Source organism: Chinchilla lanigera, unplaced genomic scaffold (genome assembly GCF_000276665.1).
Source record: "Chinchilla lanigera isolate Chin_1 unplaced genomic scaffold, ChiLan1.0 scaffold00089, whole genome shotgun sequence".
NCBI classification, from domain to species: Eukaryota; Metazoa; Chordata; class Mammalia; order Rodentia; family Chinchillidae; genus Chinchilla; species Chinchilla lanigera.
In genome coordinates this window covers 7,594,078-7,614,811 of record NW_004955490.1, presented here as the reverse complement: position 1 = coordinate 7,614,811, position 20,734 = coordinate 7,594,078, and the positions used below count along the sequence as shown (strand labels likewise).

The 20,734-nt window shown below is 37.2% G+C and overlaps 1 protein-coding gene across 1 annotated transcript in view; it reads right to left on the bottom strand.

Moving 5' to 3' along the window:
* The window catches only part of Col4a6 (collagen, type IV, alpha 6), a 354,614-nt gene that overhangs the window by 149,489 nt on the left and 184,391 nt on the right, over window positions 1-20,734 (bottom strand). The window lies entirely within an intron of this gene.

The following is a 20,734-nucleotide window of genomic DNA, read 5'->3' as shown; positions in this document are numbered from 1 at the left end:
TGGGATGATAAATGGCACTGGGAAGTAGGTCACTGGAAACAGAAACCTGAGGATCTCCAGTCTCTAATTGGCTATATGTCCTCAACAAATTCCTTTACCTTTCCAGGGCTCTATTTCCTCATTTGTATCACGAGCTAGTTGGACTAAATTAGTGATTTAAATTTTTTTGAAAGTTATGGAACCTCTATTCAAATAAAATCTTACAGAAGTTTAAAGCAGTGCCATTACTTAAAAGGGTACAGACAAGAAGAGAAGATTGGTAGCCTTTGAGGCACTCTACTATCTCTTAAGACTTGGTGGGGGGGGTCCATCGTTTGAAAACATGGCTAGACTAGGTGGTAACTGAAGGGGCATTCTAACTCTACTATTTGATGGTTCATAAGTTGAAGAGTTTATGTATATATATATATATATATAAAACTATTAATTTGTCCTTCCCTCAAACTGAAAATAGAACAACTGCCAAGGTTGGAACCATGTCATGCTGGTCTTATTTCTCTGCTCCTGTACCTATTTCAATTCTGCACAATTAACAAATGTTAAGTAAATACTTGCTGTTTGCCTATTGGTTCAAAGTGAATGTTTGCCCTCACCTTAAGAAGAATATTCTCCTTTGGCCAAAGGGTGACCTTCTAAAATTTTTAGAGAGAAATGAATTTCAAAGTATATTATTCTATACTATTTGGTACTAAAGCTGACCATTGTGGGATCTGATATCTTTGCAGGAAACAGCAGGACAGAGTGTTTTATGCCTGGAGTATTGAAGCAAGTCTTTAAAATCTGCTGTACAATGGCATATAGAGTGACAAAGGTGTATCAGACACGATCTTCAAGGGAAAACCTTGGGAGGAAGGTAGAACCTCTTTAATAGACATTGTTTGGGGAGGAAGACTGTTGGATACTAATTTGCTATTTGTAAAAACGTCCTGGTATAAAGGATAATATCTGAAGAAGGACAACACTTGAGAAATGTAGGCAAGACGAAGAAGCTCAAAATACAGAGGCAGAAAATTGTAACACACTCAATAAGCTTAGTGCAATATTTATTGATGTGTCAATACCACTCGATTGTCCTGCTTGACTGATAGAGAACCGGCTGCTCTTGGGCTTTAGTTTAATCTGCTGAAAAGAAAGATACAAAGACCCAAAGCTGAATTGTCTTGTATATCATTGAAAGTTTTTTCTTAAGGACTACAAAATATTTCTCTTATTTACTTCCATAGTGGAAAAAACTATTAGGATCCAGATGCTTCACAAATCTGGAGCAAACTAGTTCAAAGAATATGTTTTGTACATCAGTAAAAAAGGAGTCAGAGACAGGCACTTGCCTAGCAAACGCTTTCAATTTGCAGTACCAATAGTAATTGACAATACAAGCTTTCACCCCAATCTCTTGATAGTTTTCAGAGCTCAGATAGCACGGAGCTTCAAAGTATGCTTCCATGTGTAACAAAGTTTTACTTTTCAGCTTCACCTGGAAAACAGCTTAACCTCTTAAAATCAATTTTCTCATTGTGGACATACTTGTCCAATCCTAAGTTACTTTGCCTTTAAATCAACTCTCTACCCCACCTTTAATTTTACCCAAAATCAAAGTCTAACTGAAAACAAAATTGAACCTGAAACACAGCATTTTGTTGAGTCAAACATCATCTCTTTCTCAAGTGTCCTAGGACTGTATACTCTGTGCACACTGGGTTCCCAAGGGAAAAACAGAGCGGATAGGGCCAGCAGGCCAATGAATGTGTTTACTGGATCCATTCTACCAAGACCTTTGTGAACAAATTCACAGTAGAACGACCCAAGGGGAAAGAATCTTACCATGCCTCACAAACTGGAGTCCAAATCAGCAATAGAAGCTCTATCTCAGTCTCTTCTGTCAAAGTATTTGTCTAGATTGTTAATTTGCTATTGGAAACCTCTCTGAGTGTTATACTGCAAAATTCACTCTTACTTGGTATAAAAAATGATGGGTATGATGCTAATCATAAAGAAGCAATGTGATTACAGAAAAACAGAGCTTTCATGGGAGGAAAGTGGAAATATCACACTGTAATATCTGAAGAGAAGGTTGTTAAAGCAATCAAAGCCCTTAGCAACTGGAAAGCCCCCAGGCCTCACTTCCTACCGATTTTCTGGTCTGAGTTGCTCAAGACAGCACCCAGAACTAATGCAAAAATCCTCTGCAGCAGTGATGGTGAGCCTTTTAGAGATTTAAGTGATAATAAAAACCCCACGATGACATGTATGCCATAGATCTACCAAAACTGCTCTATAGGTACACTCAGTGAGCCAGCCATAACACCTGCTTTGTATGGCACCTTGAAAGAACTGCCATTTTTTGAGCAATATTTTCTTGCCTGACAAAAACAGAGGAACGGGGCTGGGGATTTAGCTCAGCGGCAAAAGCGCCTGCCTGGCAAGCGCAAGGTTGTGAGTTCGGTTCCCGGTACCAGAGAAAAACCAAAAAAAACCAACCAAACAAACAAACAAACAAACAAAAAAAAAAAACAGAGGAACCACATGCCCACCTATCATCCTTTGAAAAGAATGGCATCCACTTTGGCATGATGAGACATATAATACTCCCTTCAATAGCGAAAGGTTGTTAAGAGTGACAAATGAGCTTAAAACATCATCCTACAGCAATATAACATATCAATGTTTATAGCAGCACAATTAACAATGGCTAAATTCTAGAAGCAGTCTGTATACTCCTCAATAGATGATTGAATAAAGACATTATGGTATTGATACATAATGGAGTACTACTTGGTTATAAAGAAAGACAAAGTGGAGACATTTGTAGAAAAATGGATGCACCTGGAAAACATATTGCTGAGTAAAATAAACCAAACTCACAAACTTAATCACTATATGGTATCTCTCATTTGAGTAAGCCATAGTACAAACAAAAAAATAATAAATGATGAATAAAAGGAGAAAAGGAGATGGATCTCTTGCAAATGGGATGGGGACCAAGAGATCCAGGATAAGGGGTGAAGGGAAAGGGAATGTGAAACAAATAGAATAAAGACATACCATGTACAGGAACTGAATAACCTCAATGAATATAAACATTATATGCCATAAACAATGAGCTAAGATTAATAATGTCAATAATAATGAACATGGGAAAAGGGAATTAAATGAGGATGGAGGGAAGGGAGAGTGAATGGGATTTTAAAAAAAAGAAACAACTTGTATTATGTACCTGTACTCACTGTCTAAGAGGATTATAGAATGCATGTGGTACAAACATGTACTAATAAAAATAAATTGAAATCCATCTTACTGAAAAATAAAAAACAGTGACCAATGAGTTGCGTAAGTTGTAATCACCAGATGATTAGCTATTTAGGAATAGTTATAGGGTCAACCAAAAGAAAGTCTTGGTAGGAGTTACAATGGCCTGTGGAGATGGTCGTGTCTGTTGTGTGCAAAATATTTCTCCATAAGGAAGAAGGCAATGGGTTTAAAAAGCAAGCAGTTTGAATGTCTCTGTGAAAGTCATTTTCAGATGCAGGTATTAGTGACTTTATTAGGAAAGAAAGCCACTTCAGAATTAAGGCATAAGCACACTGAGTGACACTGATTTCTTGGCCATGACAAACATAGTTATAAGTCAAACAAAATTTTAAGCTCCACCTCTAGCTTGGGGTCGCTGAGCAGGGAAATGGAACAGCTCTGACAGTTTGTTTGAGGTAGTCCCAATAAGTACATGGAGGTGTGGGGCTGAAATTTAAACAACCCCACATGAAATTATTCAGGTCTTTAGTTTTTGGATTAAAAAACAGTAAGGAGTAGTCCTATTCAGGTTATTTTTTAAGCCAGGAGTCATGTTATTCAAACTGAGATCAGAACCTCTTCTGATCTATAAGGCTTTAAACTTGAGAAGTGATGGCTAGTTGTCTTCCTATTTCCATTCTCCCATTCATCACTAAGTGATGGAACTGACATTTCAGAGAGACACAATAGCCACCCAGAATAAAGACTTTAATTTTTGATCATACTTTCAGATGAGTGTGACCTTGAGCCTAAATTCTGGCTCATGAGATGTGAGCAAAAAGTAATGCTGTGATATTACTATCTTTAAGTGGAGAGGCATGCTCATTTTCCCTAGATTCCCACTCCGCTGTTAGAATACAAGTCATGGCTCAAGCTAAAGTAGCCATTTTGGACCCAAATTGGAAATAAAAATAATAGAATGACAAGATAGAAATAGTCCTACTCCCTGAGGTGTATGGAGTTGCCATTCAAGCCGTCAACTACCTATGTGGACGTGCGAATCATCTCAACTTGAAATTTTCATCTTTGCAAGCTCTATTTGGGTCTTTGTATTATCTTCTTTGTCTTTACTTAACATTCTCAACCTTTCTTCTAGGTGCTTGAAGATATGGAAAACAATTGCAATAACTATTCAGAAGTCAGGTAATCCTACCATATGTCTTAATCCTGGTTCAGTTTTGATTGATTAGCTTATTCTAATTAGGTCAGAATTTTTCCTACTTCTTTTTTCTTCTGTTTCATCATCAATTTTAAGGAGTTAAATTTAATTTATAAAGTAAGGCAACTGTCCCACACACCCAGGAATCATGTCAAACAGAATGAGATCTCTGGTATCCACATGATGTAAAGATCTATTTTTTTTTTTTCAATTTCTTGGTATTTGGTTCTCACTTTGACTGGTCAGATTTGCAACACCTATAGCTCGATTTTTGCCAGATTAGATATTGTTCTAAATCTAAACTACATTTCATTTTTCTTTCCGCTGATAATTCTAAACCACTGAAAGCACCAGATGCAATGAATATTTTCACCTACATATCCGGTCTGAATCAAAGTCACAGTCACTGTCTGTAAAAGGGACATCAAGGCATTTAGTGAATTATTGCCATCAGGGTTTTATCCAACCCAGCTGGTCTGAGCAGCAAAATATTACCTTTTTCAAGTTTTATGTCATCATGAGAAGAATCCAGTATTTCACCTCTTCACTTTTCCTGAGGTATTTGTTGATTTACCTGTTACTGCACTGATGCTTTTAAACATTATTATTTGGGTTAATTTCAGCAATCTGAAGCAATTTTGTAAATTGTATTCATGCTTATTTTGATTCTCTAGGTGTTAATGATGTCTGCTTCTGATAGCTCATTGCCTCAGATTAGCTGAGATATTATAATGATTGCACATGGCAACTCAAAGCACTTTCTTAGTAAATGACTGGACAACAATGTACTTTCAAGGTAATTATAAATCTTTGGGAGAGTGAGTGATTTCTGTCAGAATGGGAATTTTGTAGCTTCTGCTGCTGCTTTGGATTCTTTATGTTTTTCATTGAATTAGCTTCAGATAGCACAACAAAAATAGTGATTATATTTCTCACATCTGACAAAAAAGGATCAATGATACAGAGGACTCTATAAGTGTGTGCAAGTTGGAACATTTAGGATAGTGCAGCTGGTTTCCATCTTTCCAAGTATTCTCAAAGCCTGACTTCCTACTGCTTCTCTCAGTTACTAATTCTCTTCTCTTCTCTTCTCTTCTCTTCTCTTCTCTTCTCTTCTCTTCTCTTCTCTTCTCTTCTCTTCTCTTCTCTTCTCCTCTCCTCTCCTCTCCTCTCCTCTCCTCTCCTCTCTTCTCTTCGCTTCTCTTTCTCTTCTCTTTTCTCTTCTGTCTACTGTCTTCTCTCTTCTCTCCTCTTCTCTTCAGTACTGCAGACTGAACCCAGGGCTTTTCATACTGAACTATAGCCCTGTCCCCTTTTAAAACATTGATTATATATGTTAATGGGTTTCATTTTGAGAGATGGTTTTGCTGAGTTGCCCAGGTTGGGGTTCAACTTGCTGCCCTACTGACTCAGCCTTGCAGACTGCTGAGATTACAAATTACTTATATCCATCTCCAAAGCCATCTTTATTTGTCCAATCTCTTCAGATAAAGTATGCCATTTTTGCAAAAGGTTCTAAGAGTGGCTCTGTGAAGAATCAGTTTCAAAGGTCCCAAGCTTTCCTAAAACTTGTATGTGAATGTGGCACAAGAAGTATCTCTGTTCTAGGAGTTGAGGTATGTCTCTTTTTGGGTGGTTCTATCCTTGCCTAGGTTAGTTTCTTTACACACATGTATTGATAAATACCTCAAAGATTCAAGGGACAACTTTCCACAGATCTCCAGAGTTCTCTCTCTTCTCTAGTACTCTGTCCTGCAAATCCTAGCTGCCTTGGTCTTCTGGATTCTCAGCATCATCACCTGATGCATTGGGTTCTTCTTCAGTTCATTATTCCCACACTCACTGCTGGAAACTCTCTCCAGAAAGTAAGATGGAGGAAATCATACAGCTTACTTCATTTCCTATCTCCCAGAGATCACTGTTTTTTGTTGCCTAGTGTCCAATATGTTAACACCTTTGTTTGCATTTTGTCTATTTTCCCCCCTTGGTTCAGGTAGGAGTGTGAATCTAGTCCCTATTACTCCATCTTGCCTAGAAATGGGACCTTTCATACCAGATAGAAATAGATGACTATAAGGTTTAACCTACTGTTATTTTGGGTTTTCTGTCATTTGTGGCCAAGTCTAATCCTACCAGGGACACAGCTGAACCCTAATTTAGATCAGATTTTAATTTTAATATAAAGAAGCTAACATTTCAAAACAACCAGATACTTGAAAATTGTCAATAAAGGTCAAATACCTGTATGAAAATCGAAGGCTCTGTCATCTCCCATAAGAAGCATAGTGCTTAAGCTGCCAAATCCATTCCAGCTCGTGCCAGTTGGCAAGATAAAGTATATTTTTTCATTCACAAGGATAGTAATTCTATCTGGTCTTATGAAATTAATCAGCAAACTTCTTATGAGCATCAACCATAGCCTACACACTAGGCTATGTTCTAAGGATGCACAGACTGGGGTATAAACCATCCGCAGTTCACAATTCTGATAAGAAAAGTCTCATACAGATAATGTACTTTGTCATGTGAATAGCTCATGAATTCAGCTATAAAGCTTAATGGTAGCTTATCTTTTAAAATAAGTCTGTTCTAGTTTTTAATTTTAGAGATATACATTTCCTAACCCATGGTTCTTCAGTGAACTGAGTAATTTATGCTTTCAGTATAAAGAAGCTTCTTGAATGGGATAGTCATACAAATTCAAACCTTCATTGGTATCATTGCAATGGAGAAATATGTTGAATGCCACCCTAACCAAATGACTAAGTTTAACACTGTCAGTAATGGGAAAATGACATCATATACCTCTTGAGTCAGGATACTGAGAAGTAAACAAAAATTTTAATCTCAGTGTTTTAATGAGGTGTTTTGTTTAATCTCAGACAAACCCAACTGGGAGAAATGTGAAATAATACTGGATTTGACTCTTCAAAGATGTCAATATCAAGCGAGGTTTTATGGCCCACACCTGTAATCCCAGTACTCCGAGAGGCTGAGGCAGGAAGATTATAAGTTCAAGCCAGCATGAGCAACTTAGGAAGATCCTGTCTTAAAATAAAAATGAAAATAAATAAGCAAATAAGTAAATAGGCCTGGGGTGAGATAGCTCAGTGCAAAGGCCCTAGTTCAATGCCAGAACCAGGAGAAAAAGTCACTGTCATAAAAGACAAAAGAAAAAAGTTGGTGGTTTGAGAACTCTTCTAGATTTGAGGAGATCAAAGAGATGGAAATCTAAATCCAATGCATAATCTTTGGATTCTTCATTAAAAAAAATAGTTACCAAAACATTGTTTGGACAATTGGGAAATCAGAATTCAGACTTTATACTCATCTACTGAGTAAATGTTATATTTCCAGGGTGTGATCACTGCAATATATATATATATATATATATATATAGTGTGCTTTGTTCTTAGGAGATTCATATTCATGCAGTCAGAAGTAAAGTCAAGATGTGTTCAGCTAACTCTCACATAGATTACAAAAATATATTTATATAAAGAGAGCAAATGTGTAAACACACTAGCAATATGTGAATTCAGGAAAAGGACGTATGGGTGCTCAGACCAAAGATGTATGGGTCCTCAATGCATTCTTTTTAAAAAATTTTTTTTATTTTAAAGAGTAAAAGAAAACAATAACAAAAACACAGAAATGAAGACAAAAAACCCCAAAACAATAAAAACAATACAGGATTTCAAAACAAGATGATAGGAATTAACATTGGTTGTTACAGTACATATTGTTATCTTCAATGAAGTTGCTCAGATTACCAGATGCAAGAACGCAAGATTGATCAAACAATTAAAGACAATGACAAGTAATAAAAAACACATTAGAAGTGATACAGAGCTTCATCAAACAAAATGGTAGGAATTCAGAAATAGCTATTATATTGCATATTGTTGTCTTCAAACCAGTTGTTCCAATTACCAGACATAAGCATGTAAAATTGGTTAAGAGTAAGGAACAAAAAAACCAATTTAAGCATTAACTGTTCCTTTCAACAAAACAACAGACATCAGCAACACACTTATCTCAGGTATCCTTGTATATACATATATATTTTTTCTTTTTTTAAAGTTTTCTGAATGTTTGAAAATGTTCAAAATAAAAAGTTGGAAGGAAAACAAAACTCTTATGTCATGTGAAAAATACTTCTCTAATCTCTACTGTAGGCTCTAGCTTTGGCTTTCTTGAGAGGTTTCATGGGAGACCAGATTTGGACTTATAGGTAGCAACTAGCAGCTCCTCCAGTCTTTTGCATCTTCCCTTAACTTGGCCCACCCTCTGGAATACCCTAATCACTGGCCTGTGCTCATTTCACCCTCCCTTTTGCATGTATTATAACCAAGGACCTTGACTGATGTTCATATTTTGCTTTTTCAGGAAATTTATTTAAACTCAGGAAAGCAACAGACTAAAAGTTAGAATTCTGCTTCCACTGGTGTGCTGGAACTGGGGTGGGTTGACTTGTACTGGCTTGCAGAACAATTTCACAGCATCCAATCTCATTGGTAGAGTGAAATCAGCCATGATGGAAATATTTATAACTCTGCCACCTCCATGAACCAGTGGTTAAACATTCACCAGAAGAAAACTGACTTTCATCCTTATCCTGTGAGGGGTGTTCTGAAGATGCTATAGTTGATTTATAGCCTTTCTAAAGAAACTTGATCTCCTAAGATTGCTAACAAAATATCCTACAGAATGTTTTCTGGTGGTTTCTACATTGTCCAAGAGTAGCCTTTGATTACACTAAAGGTATGGATAGTGCCTTAGTCATGTTCTTCATTGCTGGCACTAAATACCCACCATCCACAACTTAAATGAGGAGAGATTTATTTTGGCTCACAGTACAGAAGTTTCAATCTGGCAAGTTTAAACACAAAAATAGCATGGCAGGAGGGCCTGGACAGAGAAAAGTTGCTCAAGTCACAGTGGTGAGGAAGCACAGTAAAGGGAGGAGCCAAGAAGGGTCATTCCCCCAACGACCTGCCTTATCTGACCAGACTCCACCTGGTAGCAGCAGTGAGTCACCTATATCACCCCATGATTCAGTCACCTTCCAAAAGCCCTTCCTCTAAGCACATGGAGATCTTGGGGGGACATGTTGATATAACCAATAACTTTTCACTACTTTCCCCCAAACACTCAGGTGCACCTCTTTATGTAAAATGCATTTAGCCCATCTCTAAATTTTGCCAGTGTCCTAACAGTTCCAGCAATGCTAAAAAGTCCAAGTCCAAAGTCTCCCTCCTCTGAGACTCAAAACAAACTTTTATCTGTCAGCCCCTATAAGAATTAAAAAGAAAGTTAAATACTTCTACATACAATGGCAAATGGTAAATATTTCCACTCGAAAAGGGAGGAATAGGGGAGCAAAACAAGATTAAAATCCAGCAAGGAAAACATTATATACTGTAGTTCAATGTCCAGTATCTGTGACAAGTTATGGTAACATGAACTCCAAAGGACTTGGGTGGGCCTATCCTTAGAGCATTGCAGGTTACATCTCTCATAGTTTTTCTCTTGGGGTGACTTTGCTCACTGCCAATGGCTTTCCTCAGATGTTTACTTCCTGGGGCCTCCACTGCACTTTTGGTTCCACTTTCACAGCTTTATGCACTGTCCTTTCAGGGGCATACTGTCAGGACTTGCAGGATTTTTTCTAAAATCTGTGTGGAAGCCTAACTGACACCACAACATTTGAATTTTGTGTGCTTATAAAACCAGAACCATGTGTACAGTACTGAGGTCCCTCATGAGCTTGAGCAATAGGTACAACCTCATGGATCATGCCTGCAGAGACCTCTAAGTGCCTACGTGGTTGACCTCTTGGAAACTCTTTTCTATATGGTCATGAATAAGCTAGGTTCCCTGAGGCTTTCCTCTCAAAACAGTCTTTCACGTTTGTAAATTCGAGTCTATGAAGGGTAGGGCCTTACTGGTTCCTGGGATGCCCTCAAGACATCCTCTGTATTGTCCTGATGTAAAATATGTGACTTCTTTTTAATGCTAGTGTTTTAGAAATCAAATTCTTTTTCATCAAAGTTTTATAGGCCCTTCATTCCCAGTAAAGTTGAAAACTTTTTTTTTTGTTTTTCTTCTGGTACCAGGAATTGAACTCACGACCTTGCGCTTGCCAGGCAGGCACTTTGCCACTGAGCTAAATCCCTAGCCCCCTTGAAAACTTTTTAAATGGAATTTTTGCTCCAGAGTTTTAATATTAACTTGGCTAAGTGCAACAAGGAGTACCCTCATTCCACAGCCTGAACACTGGATTGCCTTAAAATTTCCTTCAACAGTTAATTAGTCTACCACCTTTCATCTCAGTCTCCTGCCGTCTCAGAATATGGGCAAAATATAGACAAATTTTCTGCCAGAGTGTAACATACATGGCCCAGACTTCAACTATCAATGGAGTATTTGTTTCCAAGTGAAACCTCCTGATCTTGGTCTTTATAGTCTACATTTTTGCTAGCATTCTGGTTTTCCAAGCTCTAAAATGTATCACACACCAAATTCATCTTACAGCATTCTAAGTTTCTCTAGCTGGCATCTCCAAACCTTTCCAAACTCCTCCCATGAACCTTAGTCTTAAGGTGCTTTTGAATCACATGGTCTAGTATATTCATAGAAATGACCACTTCTTTGGTATCAAAATCTGTCTTAGTCACTTTCCTAGCTGCTGAGATAAAGTACCCGACACTCACAACTTAAAATAGGAAAGGTTTATGTTGGCTTACAGTTCAGAAATTTCAGTCCATGTTTGGCAGGCTTAAACACAAAAATGGTGTGGAAGAAGGACCTGGACAGAGGAAAGCTGCTGATGGCATGGCAGCCAAGAAGCAAAGTGAAAGGAGGAACCAGGAAGAGAAATATACCATTGCAGGTCATGCCCCCTGTGACTCACCTCTTCTGACAAGATTCTACTTCCTAAGAACAAATTAGCTATATTGTCCCTATGATTCAATGAACTTACAAAAGCACATGAGACTCCTGGGTTGTTATAGCTTGCATCTAGATGTCTCTCCAAATCCCCATGTGCTCATAAGTGAGGCTTTTCAGAGGTGGCTGGATCTAGGGTGTGTGATGCTAGGATTAAGGGTCTGTGATAACTAAATTGGCTTAGTATAGTTCTGAGTGTGGGTAAAGGAAGTCCACCCTGGGTTTGGGTGGCACCACTCAAAAGGTTAGTAGCCTGTTTGGATAAAAAGGAAAGCAGGCTGGCTGTTGTTGCTTGCTGCTTGCTGCCTCCTCCCTGCCCTGTCATGGACTGCTTCTCTTCTGCAACTCTCCTCTGCCATGCTATCCCACCTTGGAGCTGGTAGCCTATGGACTGAAACCACTACAAACTGGGAGCTGAAATAAACTTTTGCTCCTTTAACTTGTGGGTGCTGGGTATTTTATCTCAGCAATGAGAAAAGTAACTAAAACAGTTACCTATGTATAAACTGTAAGAGGTAGAAAAAGGTTGTTTACTTAAAAAGAAAAATTGTTAGCTTTGCTCTCTTTCCAAAAGACTTTTTGTTGGATGGCAACTTAACAAAGTAGAACAGAACATGGAACTAGGAGACAGATGGTCTTGTCATTTACTTTATAAACTTCAACAAGTCAGTTATTCTTTTTGAGCTACAATTTTCTCATCTGTAAAATGGAAGCATTAATAGAAGTATCCATCTCATGGGGTTGCTCCTAGATGCTATGGGATTTTCATATCCTTATTTTCAAATTGAGACAAATAATCATCAAGGTGATATTTAATGAGTGTTTCCTAGAATATGAATGTTGTATTAATTTATTTAGAGATATACTATGAAATAGGATTTACCATAATTCTATAAATTTGGAATTAACAATACTCCCTTGATTTTAGAACTTGACATAAAGCCATGTAGTATATACCTAGGAAATGCTTATTGCTATGGATAATACATTGTATTTGTGAATAATTGAATTTAGTCTGCACAACACCTGGTAAACAAGCAAGGTGTTTATATGTTTAACTAAGCGTCAATTAAATGTTCTGCTAATAAATAGCAGAGCAGGAGTAGCTTTCAGTCTGAAGCTCTGCTACCTGTGTCACTTTGGCCATGATATTCTCTGACCCCAGTTTCAGGGTTTTATCTGAAAAAGAAAAGAAATAAATTTGAAGACAACAAAAAGCTTCCCAGATGAAGTATGACTGAAGTCTGGAATGATCAATACATTTCAGTTTGTTAAGGAATTTCCTAGTATTAGCATATCTTGGAAAACCCCTTAATACTGGGCAAACCAGCATGATTAGTCATCCTACTTGAGTTTGCCCTCTCACTCATGGAATAGATACAGGCTTCTTCTCAAAAAGATATACCCAGTTCTATCACCCAGCTCCAGTCACCTCACTCCCCCAACTCTCATTAATGCCCAATTTACTTTCTCAGTCTCCTTTGTGGGCTTCTCTTCTTCTGCCTGTCCCATATTTTCTCCAGAATTCTACCTCTTGCTGATAACTACTGAAAAATTTGTAATGCATATCCGTTCAATCTTTTAAAAATATTATTTGTGTATTATAATTATTGTGATTTAAATATTATGATCATACTGTAAATTTGCTTCCAATAATTCCCACTTAACATATCACAAGCACTTTAGCATGTCATCAAACTTTCTTCAAAGAAAAGTCATTTTACATAACCATATGATATTCCACTTTAAGGGATATACCATACTTTTTAGTTTAACTATTCCCCTATTACAAAGCTTTATTTTTTTCATTTTTTACTGCTACAAATAGAACTCTGATGATTATCTTCATTCATAAATCTCTCTGTACTGACTTATTTCCTTCAATTAAATTCCTAAGAGTAGAATAACTACTATATGAAAGACAGAAAGTTTTTGAGGCTACTGATACATATTGCCAAAATGTAGAAAGGATTAACTAAGAAAGGAAAGTTGCAGTATTACTTTTACAGATACATTTGGAAATATCTTGAAAAATGTATTTGTAAATATGAAACCTCATTTTGTAAATGGGTCTGTGGAGATAATTTAAATTATTTTGGAAAATACTTTAAAAGCTAAAATGTAAGAAAGGAAATAAAAATTTTTAGTGAAATGTTTAATCAATGAACATTGAATTATTTATTTTGGATGGCATTTAATTTTATTTTATTTTATTTATTTATTTATTTTATTTGGGGTTTTCTCCGGTACCGGGAACTGAACTCATGACCTTGCACATGCCAGGCAGGTGCTTTTGCCGCTGAGCTAAATCCCCAGCCCCTTGGATGGCATTTTAGATATAGATGCAAAGATGATCCACGAGACATTCTTTTTATAATCATTAGGTAGAGTATAACTGTGTCCATTATAAGACACATGACTTAATTATATTATTTAGAACTAGTATAGTCCTACTGTAATTTCCCTTTGCTAATATTTCAAGTTGTTGTCCATATTTTAAATTTATTTGATACAGTGTCTTTGGCCTGAAAAATAATTTCAATTATTGTGTTGTTCTTAAGGAAGCCATGTTCTTTGGATGTTACTTGCAGGAATGCATTTATAGTAATAAATGGGCACCCTCTATGGTTTATATCTAAAATATCCCCTAAAGCCTCATGCACTCCCAGGTGGGGCTTTTGAAAGTGACAGGATCATGGGTATGTGATACTGAATTAGTGTACTGATTGTATTAGTATAGCTCTGGCTGTAGTTGAATGGGTTTACTGAAGACAGAAGGTCCATCCAGGGTGTTGGTGGCACCAATAGGCTTGATGCTTGCATGGAATAAAATGACAGGGGAAACTCACTGTTGCTGTTTTGTATCTGCCTTGCCATGGACTATTTCTTCTCTACTATGCCACTCTTCTGTTGAGCCAGCTGACTGTAGACTCTACAAACTGTGAGCTAAAACAACTTCCTTTAACTTGTGGGTGTTGGGTATTTTGTTCCACTGATGAGAAAGTAACTAAGACAGGCACTGCTTATACCACCATTCTTTCTTCTTCCTACTAACCTCTAGAGGAAAGAAAGCATTCAGGGGTGGCTCATAGCCCATTGTTTAGTTTCCAGTAGAGGCTGCCCACCTATAGTAACACTGTCTTCCTTCTTCAGCTCTTTTCTACTAGAATCATTTCTGCAGACATCAAACCCATCCTTGTAAAATGGGGCCACCTCTTAAAAGAAATGTTGTCATTGGATTTACTAGGAGTTTATGGAACTCTGTAAGAGAGAAAGAACCATCTCTTCTGCTTGTTGCATTTTCTTTTATAGACCAAAGGAAGGACATAAGAAATGTAAAGCTAGAGTGACAGAAGTTATCCCTGTATTTGTGACTACTAAAAATTAGAATATATGGGGGAATCAAGACAAAATTTCTAGGACATATTTATAGGCCAAACTGAACTTGTGTGCAATAGCAAGAGAAAATCTTGAAAATTCCCTGCAGTGGTTTTGCTTCAGTGCAACGCAGAATTTTTCTTAGCCCTCCCTGAAAATCTCAGGGCACATCTGACTCCTAGCTTCTTGCTGCAATTATACAGTAGGAAAATGCATGAACTTCACTTTAGTAATTGTCTGCATAAGCACTGAGTCAGTTTTATTGCTGGACTATTTAATCTTTCTTCCTTAATCTCCAAGTGAGTGACCTTTTGTTACGAGCACCATTACATTTTGGGAGAAATTATTACAGTACAGAGGGTGAGGGCATGTGTGTGAACTGGTCAGCACTAGGATTGAATCTTAGCTTCACAATTTTCCAGCTAGGCAATCTTTAAAGTAAGAAGGATTACAGTATTTATCCTCATAAGATTAATTAAAACATAGTAAAGCCTTTAAAAATTTTCTCACGTATGGTAATTACTTAATAACTGCTATTAATATTAGCCAATTTCGAGTGCCTGGCACTTGCTATCAGACTGCATAGAAGCAGCCTATTTGGATCTCTACTGGCTTCTTACCCAACCCATGCTTGGGTTAAATGTTGGAATCTACCTAACCTTAAACTGATAACATTGCTTGAAATATATTCCAGATTCTCTTCCTAACCTCCTGACACTTGAATGGATAAAGAAAATGTGGTGTTTATATACAATGAAGTACTATTCTGCCATAAAAAATAATAAATGAGTGATTTATAGGAAAATAGATTCGCATTGAGACCATAACGTTAGGTGAAAAATTAGACACACAAGCTTAACTATCACATGATTTTTCTCATTTGAGAAACTCAAAATATGAATAAAGAGCAAGATAAAAGATAGATAATAGGAAATAGCGACAAAGGAAAGGAAAGCAAGAGAGAGGGGAGGAGGAGAAGAGGGCAAGCGAATAAAAAAATAATTGAGATGTGTTCTCTACATGTAGCAACTCCCCATGAGGAATGTGATCACCGTGTACTGCAAACAGGTACTAACAAAAAACTGGAAAAAATAGCCTCTGGGTTATATCTAATCTCAACTATATTTGAGCATTTGGCCTTTACCCAAATACACAGCTTTGCCTAGATGACTTGGCCTACTTAAGCAGGTCAGATCTATACTGACACCGTGCAATTCCTGGTCAGGCTAAGTACCCTAAAGGTCAAATAAAGTTTTACTTTTGGATGACAGCAGGGAATCACTGTAGATTCTTAAAAAGGGAAATGCTGCGACTTCTGTGAGGAAAACAATCAAGATTTAATGCCAAAAACATTGTCATGCTTTTAGTTGATTAAATGGGCAAAGATTTGAAGGAACTATGTAATTTGACTGTATACCACTTGGCACATATTTCCTTGCTTAGTACTTGATTTTTTTTGAAATCAAAGCTTGTCCTAAGGGCAGACAGACTAGAGAGACTCTAGGCCATATAATTTGATGAGTGTGTAATAAATCCCCATTGTACCTGCCCCTTAAAGCTATCAAAATAACTATCACCATTTATTGAGCATGTATTTATTTCAGGACCTTGCATCAAACATTTAGCATATATATTAAGTTTAACCCTTATAGCAGTCTTGAACTGTATGTATTTTCATTATCTGTAATTTTCATTTGAGGAAACTGAGGCTTACAGGAGTTAACTGCCCAGATTTACACATTTAGCATGGAGCAAATTTATCTGGATCCAAGCTTGATGCCAATATCCTGTTTTTATCGCTATGCTAAATAATGGCTTACTAGTGAATAAAAGTCAGCCTGAGAAGGTGCAATGAATTAAATTTTCAAAAGTGCAAAGACCTTCAGTGCAAATTAATAACACCACATGAGAGATTTTGTCAGGGGAACTGTGTGTATATTGAAGAAGTGTGGGCAGGTCGGTGACAATTGTCAGGGGTATCAAAGTCATCAATCCTTGCGGGATTATAAAGAGAAGGCTAGACTCTTTCATGTCTCTATTAATGAAAGTGACAATAAACCATGGCACAAATAAAGAACCACCAGGGAGGTAGAAACAGATGAACTGCATTGGGGGCCAGAGATCTGTTTGTGATTCTTAGCTTCTCCCCTTATGTGCTGTAGGAATTTGGCTACTTATTTATCCTCTGTGAATCTCAGTTGCCTCATCTATAAAATGGGTTTTGAAATAAATTACTACTCTCCAGGGCTATTGTGAAAATTAAAATGGGACAGTGTAAAGAAATGTTCTGGATTTAGAGACTACTGATTATTGCACAACCTTGTGACTATTTTAAAACTATTGAATTGTAATCTTTCAAGGGGTAAGCTTCACAGTATGCTTATATCTCATTAAATATTATATAAAACAACATATATAAAATACATAAAACTATTCCTGGCATAGAGAAAATACTTTATATATGGTGACAAGTATTACTATTTTGTAATGTGTTATTATCATTTTGATGATGATGATGAAACATAACAATCTTAACTCTAATACCTCTGATAGCAGTTCCTGTATCTCAGTAGGAAAACTATCTCTTTATCAACATGTTAGTCAAAAATAAGAGGTGAGCAGACAATTTCTCAATACATTTAGATCACAGATGGGATTACTAGGCAAGGAACTTATTTGGGATTTACAGGAGGCTCAAAGAACACAGGCATCTGGGTCACCTTTCCAGAATGAATTACAAACTAGCCCCCTGAACTCAATCAACAGTTAATTTAGGAGCTCTGGTTTTCTGTGGGCCCATATGGATAATGGAGAATCTTTGACAAATAATAGAAGTGCCAAAAGCCACCAACAGCTCAGCCAGCTGGACAATTGTGGAGGCCTTTATGTCACTTGAATATTTAGTAAGCAACTACTAGAAGGCTTAAAAATAATATTATTGCTTTAAAAACTTAGAAGCTGAGATAATTTTTAGAATGTTGAGTTGATTGATAAGTTCAAACTCAAGGACAGAAGAATTACTTGCAAATTAATTACATTGACATTATTCCTTTTGAAGTCAATGGTTTGAATGTTGTGAATTAAAATTTTTTTTCCTTTAGTTATTTTTGTAAGACAGGTTAAATTTTTTCTCTGTATTTGGGCAGCTTCCACCTGGCAATTTACAGATGGGCTGCCCCATCTGAAGAAGGGGTTGGTTACTGCATACAGGATGTAATCAGGATGCAAGCAAGAGTGTAGGTTTCGAATGGTCAGGGACTGGAAACATAAGGGCTTTATTTATTAACCTTTCTAAGGCAGGGTTCAAGGTGTGGACATTTTGTTGGTGTGGGTGACAAGGGGAGAATTAAGAGGCTAGCAGTTATCTATCCATGCCATAGTTGGCAGTAGTTAATGGCATGAATAGTATAAAAACTAAACATTCTGTTTTTAATGGAAAAAAGAAACTTGTTCAAAGCTCCTATTTGGTTATTGCTTAATTTTCACTCCAAATGCTGCTAAATTATGTTATTAGAATGATTAGCAACATCTAACGGATGCTTTGAATGTTCAAGAACTTTTCAGTAAAATTCAGGTTGTGTGCTTTTCTCATGGCGAACCCCAAAGTAACTGTAGTCTCGGGGTAATATATATGCTACTTGCAAGTTACTAAAGATGGCTGTAGGAACTAATAACTGCACAAACTTTCTCCAAGTCCAAGATGATTGAAAATGAAATTAATTCAGTGCTGCAAAGAAGTTAATTTATGTTACCCTGTCAAACTTCATAGGTAAGCTTTGCTCCATCTAACATTTGGCCACAGTCCTACTTCTCCCCCATACTTGGGAGAGGAAGCACTGGGATGATTAATGGGTGAAAACTGCTACTCCCTCTCTTTTATGGTCCCATCATTTATGAAAAGGGCAGTTGAAATGGCTATGGTGTGACTCCCTTCTCGATGTCTGTTCCCAGGAGTCCCCAGCACCCACCCCGACTCCTGGTCAAGCTCTTCCTAACCTTTTGCTCCTCTAAGGCACTGCTCCACACTCAAGCCTTTGTCAGCTACTCTTTCCAGTGGTAAATTGTTTTCTGGATATATATCCAATACAGATACATGCTCGTATATAGAATTAAGCTTTGTACAAGAAAGGATCAAGACAAAATAAACATCAATCCCATTTTCAAGGGCCTCATAGCCAGTAGAGGAAGAATATGAACAGCTACAACATCAACAATAACTGTGGTAGGGTGGTGGTGATAACTACTGAATGCTTAATGTGTACTAAGCAATGTCACACATGATCTCATTTAATTCTCACAATAAAATTTAATTAATTAATTAAATTGACAAAACAAACTAAACCAAGTCTCTTTCTTTTTAGAGAAAGTAGATGAAAATTTGGTCCATAAAAGTAGCATGAGAATTAAAGGAATGGTACCCTGGACACAAAGCAAAGAAAGTTTTTGTTTGTTTTCAGAAAGGAAAATGATCACATGCCTGTAATCCCTGTGACTTGGGAAGCTGAGGCAAAAAGATTGCAAGTTTGAGGCCTGCCTGGATAAGTTAATGTGACCCTGTCTCAAAATAAGATATGAAAACAAAAAGAGCTAGAAATGTAATTTAGTGTGAAGGGCGTGAAAGTCCTGAGTTCAAGACTCAGTGCTGTAAAACAAAGAAAGGGAAAAGGCATTTCAAACACTGATGGCACGTCTAGTAAGATGAAGATGGAGGAATGATCACTGGAATTATGCCATTGTTTGCCTTTACAAGAAAGCAGTGATGGCAATCAAAGCCTGCTTAGAACAGGCTAAAGAGAGAGAGGGAAAGTGAAAATTTTGAATATAAATAGCTGCTTCAAGAGGAAATGTTGTGAGGACAGCAGAAAAGTGGGATTGTTAACTATAGCAGAAGTGATGAGAAGATTTAATAATATTAGTATCTAATAATTTTAGAATATTTACTTTGTATTTTAGATAGGTTAGCATATGTAATTATCAAAGCCCTTCTAAGTATTTTCCTGAAAGAGTTAAAGACATCATATCACAGTGATACATGCCTATCCATGCTTATAGCAGCACAACTCATAATCACTAGAATTCTAAGTGGCCTATATGTCTGTTATGGTTCATATCTAGATGTCCCTCCAAAGCCTGATCAGCTCATAGGTGGGGCTTTTGGGAGGTGACTGGATCATGGGTGTGGTACTGGATTAGTTCATTGATTGGTTCAGCATAGCTGTGGGTGTGGACGATAGATTTACTAAAGAGAAAAAATCCACCCTAGGTATGGGTGGCACCAATTTAAAGGCTTATAGCCTAGATGGCATAAAAAGAGAAAGAAGGAATTTTGCTCTGCTTTCTGCTGGCTATGCCATGCATTGTTTCTCCTCTTTAATGCCCTTCCACCATGCTGCTCTGCCTTGCAGACAGCCAACTATGAACTGTGAACCCAATTATGAACTGGGAGCCAAAATTAGCCTTTTTTCTCTTAACTGTGAGTGTAGAGTATCCTGTCTGAGCAACACAAAAGTAACTAAGACAATGTCCATCCATAGGTAACTGGATAAAGAAAATGTGGCTTTTATACCTAATGGAGTACTCCTCTACCTTTAAGAAGAATATATTTGAATCCTTTGTAGGGAAATGGATGCAACTATAGACCATCATGTTAAGTGAAATAAATTAGACACACAACTTAAATATTATATAACTTGGCTTATATGAGAAACCCAACATATAAATTATTTTTAAAAACAAAAGACAGACAATACAAAATAGGGAAATAGATTTTTTTCAAAAGGGAAGGAGACCAAGAGATCAAGGGAAGGGGGAGGGTGTGGAGCGGATGGAGAATAAAAAAAAAATTAAGACATATTAAGTACACGTATCTCCCCCAGCCCCCCGCGCCTTGCGCCCAGGCAGCCAGTTCTCCGGGAGCTGCAGCGCTCCTGGGTCCGAGTGTGGGCCGGACTCATACCA